We start from the raw sequence: 5835 nt of genomic DNA on the forward strand, positions 1-5835 counted from the left end.
ATATATATATCTGTTTTTTCTTCGAATTTATAAAATTCATCTTCAAATTTACATTAATTCTTACAAAAAGAAAGGAAAGAAATAGAGTATAAGATAAAATACATAAACATAGTTTTAGCTCTATTTCATAGAGTGAGAAGATTGCCAACGATATTCAATTGCTAGTACTTAAAAAGTAGTGAAAACATATTAATATTTATGAAATACTACAATCTTTTTCATATTTCATAAATATTTATAAAATATAAGTATTTTTTCACGCTTTTAAATAAATAAAATATTTATGTGAGAAAGATTTCTCCTTAAATAGAAATGACTAGGAAAAATAAGGCGCCGCGTTATTATCACCTAAGGTCCCAGGTAATTACTTCAAATATTGTCAAACTAGCGAGCTATAACGTACAGCTTATAACGTTCAGTTGTAGTTAACGCTTGCCGGATAGGAGATAGGTACATAGATCAAGAGAAAGACTTCGAGTACAGCGAGGTTTAGGCATTTTCTATCCTCTCCGTAACTCTCTTCTATGTTCATATATTCCCTTTGTCTTCTCGAACCTGTCCGAACCGCTAGTATCGACGAAGCGGTCACGAGTGGCACCACAGGAAATTAATGACCACCGTCGCGGTCGCATGAATTGAGTGCAGATTCGTGTTAATTAGGATAAAGTCTCGTGTTTTTCATGAATGAATCAAGCGTCGTGTCATCTAACCGATGGAAGCCGGATATTATCCACTCGGTAAGTACTGATGTTGACGCTGGACTAATCGAGACGGTCGCATGCTTGCTTCTTAAGCTCCGCTCACATGCAAGACTTGGCGCGATTGTGTTACACAGCTAAATTTTTCAAATATTCTTGTATAAAAATTCTTACATTTGTTCTTCATTTTAAAATACAATCTTATATCAAATCCGATATTTCTTTATTAATTCTAGTTTCTTTAAATTTTCTTCTTATAGGCTGATAAAATTACAGCAAAATCCAACGAATTTAAATTTGCTCTTGAAAAAGTATTACTTTACTAAAAAGAAGAACAATTTCATTAATGCGAATGTGGATGAAGTATTAGAAATTTTTTAAATTAACGTGATTTAAAAATCTTTTTCAATTAATTCATTTTTGGTAGACTGTGTCTTGTGAACATATTATATTATTGTTTTAAATTCAAAATGACAAAATTTAGCATAATTGATCCAAATAATATATTTTGATAGACAGCAAAACAATTATATTATTATTACACGTTAATACACGTATTAAAAAATATAATGAATTTATTATTTATACTTCGTTATTATTTTATAGTCTTATTTCGATCGATTGGGACGACTCCCAAAAATTCCTTGGACGCATCTCGCTGATGAACCTTTGTCATTCATTTGGAAATGGAGAACCCCTGGAGAACCACTGCTCGCCCACGCTTCGCTACATTCATTCACTTCTGCGTTGATTCCCCCTTCTTCACTTGTCTCGCGCGCGCTCGCACGCGGCTCCGCGCGATGCCTTCGACTCGCGAGCGTGTTCGCATCGCGTGTACGTGCTCACGGTAACCTCGCGGGTGTCTGTGCACGAGTCCCGCAGCAGGTGACGTCATCCGTCTCGTACGCGTTATCCGCGTGCGTGTCTTCACCCGGTCGCGCGCGAAACGATCATTAATAAAGTTTATTACACGTCCGCGACCCATCATCGCGACGGCGACGGGCGTTATCTCTTTCGGTGACAAAACGCAACACGAGAGAATCACTGTCGCGACGTGGCGGGTCTTTTTATGAAAAATAGAGCAGATTGCACTAACGCGATGAACGTTAGTATACGCCGAGCGGATATGTGCATATAACAGGAAATTTTTCACGATTATTTCTGAAATTGAAGTTGTTAAATACGTAAACATCTGCTTTATATTTCTCATTTTTCTCTTATCTGTAATTATTTAGTAACTTCAGGAAATTAATATTAATTATCTTTATGAGGCGAGAGCAACGTTTTTATTTCAACGAAATAAAACGTTGCTCTCGCCTCATTATCATAATCGCTAATGGACAACGATATTTATAATAATTTTTATTATAGTTAAAATTATAGAAAAACTGGTTTTAAATTTGTTATATAACAACAAGAGAACTCTAAGAGAAAATTAAATAATAAAAATACCTTATTTTCCTTCTCTTTTAGGTTCTGATTTTTTAGAATTTCATTTTGCAATTTTTTTACAAAAATTAAAATTTTTGAAGCTTTAAACATCTCTAAAAAAGTTTTTCAGATTCCAATGCTTGAAAAATTTCATATTATCTAATAAAAAATTCGATAAAATCTTCAAATATATAAAAAAAGGACATAAAAGTTTTAAAAATTAAGAGAAGGCAAAATTATATCATTGTTTCATCGAGCTCTTCAGTTTTTCAAAACCTTTATAAGTGAATAAGTGGGGTGACCATAGTAAAATCTTGTTTTAGAAAAACAAGAAATGAAATGAAAAAATGAAGAGAAAGAGAAATGAAAAACATTGTCTTCTTACCCAAAATTCATTATTCCTATATTCTTCTATCTTATAACGTAACTCTAATGTAAATTTAATTATAACACAATATACTAGTAAACAGTATAATTACAAAATTAAAGTTTTTTTAGACTATTAGTCATCTTAAGTATCTACTTAAAGATACTTAAGTATTACAGGAGTATCATTGTAAATATTATAAGTTTGTGTTCCAAAATACATTTTGATCTGCGGAACGTAATCACAACAACTAAAAAAATTACACGAGATGAAGGCGTTAGCCAATAACCCGACTTCTCGTTCGAGCTTGGCAACAAACGGCGCACGTAGGTAGCCGCTTGGTTAATGATGCCCGTGCGAATCGATGATTCGTCAATGTCCGTCGCGGAATTGAAATTATCCGACGAAAGGATGGAACGGAGTCCCGGTGCATGCATGCGGGCTCGTCCTCCTGTCGGAAACTTAGCTGAATATTAAATGTCCCGCAGACGTGGGCCTACCCCTTCGCTTTCGCGAGTGTGGGAAAAATTAAGACGAGCTAATCGGCGTGCGTTCCTCGCATGTCGCTGAGCCTCTCGGAAGATGGACAAATCTCGGTGAAAAGAGACTGTAGCATAATTAAGGGCTTCAAAGCAAAAGCGGACGAGGTCTGTAATTTGTAAAGCCTGCTTTAAGTACAAAGTCGTATGTAAAGTGGCTTTTATAAATTATGGACTTGGTACATTTTTGCTCTCAGCCCTTTAATTATTAAGTGTCTACGCGATTCTCTCCGATGTAATTAGAATTAAATAAAGAATGGAAATATTAAACAAACTAAATGTCGTAATACGTTCTGTGCACTTAAAGACACAGCGACGAAACAACTTACACTTATTTTATTTTTCATGAGAAAAGTGGAGAAAAGTAGCTTACACGTCGTGATTAATATATACTAACTTTCCTGATGTTTTTATTTCTGTTCTATAATTTAGAAAAGGATATGTACAAGTATGTTTACAATCCCATTAATATTAAAGGTATTTATACGTTTGAGAAAGTAATATTAGAAGCAAAGTTAGTAGAAAGATTTTAAGTAGCTATCATTTGCAACCATCAGGTAAGGATTCACTCAGTGAAATGTGCCGTTTGCGGACGATGGTTTTCTATTACCATCGGTCGTGCGACGCGATCGAGCATGGCCTATTCTCTGGGTCGAACCGTCATTTTGCGCGGGTCGTACGTGACTTTTTCGCGGAACGCAAAGCTTGCCTAGAATTGCATGACTCCCAGACTTCATGGATGCCAGAAGATCATCTCCGTGATCAATGGCGCGCCGAGGGACAGAGGATGCGCTTATGGAGGGCTCGTTCCTCGGGGCCATAACTGTATCTACTTGGATAGCACGCTCGGATTATGAATGCACCGTTGCACAGTTGCGGAACAATACGACTTAATAGCGACTTTTGTATGTTATTTGAGGGTAGGTCTTTCGAAATTGGAACGTAACGCATCTCTTGTTGTCATAATAGGGAGTTTTTGCAATAACGTGAATTTAAATATAGTGAACGTTAAAATCACGTTATCCTTTTCTTAATTGATTGTTAAGAAGAAGATAATCTGATCTTAGCATTCTGGATAAACGATATTGCAAAAAGTTCCTAATATCTAGTCTCAGAGATATCGGTAGAAAATATTAATCAAGAAGTTCAAAAGAAGCCATATCAATCCATCGATTGAACTTTTGAAAGGATTTTTTGATTTTTCGCTAAATTATGTAGGTTATAAATCATCGACCTTTTTTTTATATCGATTCAATTCGCTTCGAATTTATTTGCTCCTCGTATTAATCCCTAAATAATCATATCTTCTGATTCAAACGCACAATAAAATACAAACATAAATATTTCGCAAAATACAAACATAAATATTTCGCAAAATTTATCCAAAAATTAAATATTAAAAATAAGATTTTTAATGAAGAACTTTTAAACTAATAAAGACTAATTTGATCCATCGTTTCGCTGTCTAAAATAAATTAAATTTATTCTCGATGATATTCGTTTATTATTTAAAAGTCATGTTAAGGGTGTATTAAGTTATAGTCTCTTTGCAAAAAGTGATTAGAATTGGCAATTTATATTTTCTGTATAAAAACGAATATTATGTATAAATGAAATAGTTCAATAAGGTTGATATATATATTTATATTTAATATTAATATATAATATAATTTTATAATCTTATATGTTAAAATTTTTTTTTTATTTTATCCTGATTATGGTATCTTTCAAAAACATGTCCACTTATTGAAATAATTTCCGGATTCTGAGCTGCCAAATTTTTTATATTACTTTCAAATACAATATAGAAAATCGATAATTTTTTTCACAATTTTTTCATTTTGTAAAAAAAATACATATAATACATTCTTAAATTAATAGATTCCCGTTTATAAAATTTGAAAATGCTCTGGTTATATTGAAGTTAAAATAGAATTTAAAGACAATTAATTTAATATAATTAAGTCTCTTCATTGAATCCGATTTATGATTGAAACAGGCTAATTAGAGCGACAGTGCTATTTTAATTAAAATGGCAATTTTTTAAATGATAGTCAACGATTTTCTCCACAACGCAACGACGTGATAACAAACAGGAAATAAGACGTTCTTTTGTTTGGATTAGGGGAACGTCGGACATAGATAAAAAACATACATCCGAAAGTCGTAATATTGCCACGCCCGTTATAATTTCAACCGCTACACTTTGTGTACTACGGTAACTCGCGCGCGGCTCTGCAAGATCTCCATCGCGATAGCGCAACGCCGAGGTCTCTCCGCGTGTGTACACGTATATATCGTGCGTGCGCAAACCAGTCGCGGGACTTCGCCGTCCTCCGCGAATCCGATCGGCCGGTTCGGCGGAACTGTGGATTCGCGAACGAATAAACTCGTCCGCAGGGAGATGCTCGATCGAGAGAAACGAAGTGTCCCATTTATCGCCGAGCACGCAACTCCATTTCGCGCATCCAACCGCACATGAACGATTAAACTGGCCGCGGAATGCAATACGAGGAAATCATCGGTAGACAGGGGAGAGTAGAGAGACAGCGTGGAAGGAAGAGAAACGGATAGGCAGCAGAGAAAAGGAGGGAGAGAGAGGGAGAGAGACAGAGAGAAACGGAATGCGCGAGGGCGAGGAGCGTGCATCTCTCCAGGGACCGATAGGCCCTACGCTCGCGAACTGGTGCGACCAGTGCGCGTTGCGACTAATCATTGAGACCATCCGGCAGCGCGCGCGTCCAGAATGATAGCACTAAATTATTTCGCTGTGCGATTGCGGCGACAGTACGACGCCGCA

Source organism: Atta colombica, unplaced genomic scaffold (genome assembly GCF_001594045.1).
Source record: "Atta colombica isolate Treedump-2 unplaced genomic scaffold, Acol1.0 scaffold105, whole genome shotgun sequence".
Classification (NCBI taxonomy): domain Eukaryota; kingdom Metazoa; phylum Arthropoda; class Insecta; order Hymenoptera; family Formicidae; genus Atta; species Atta colombica.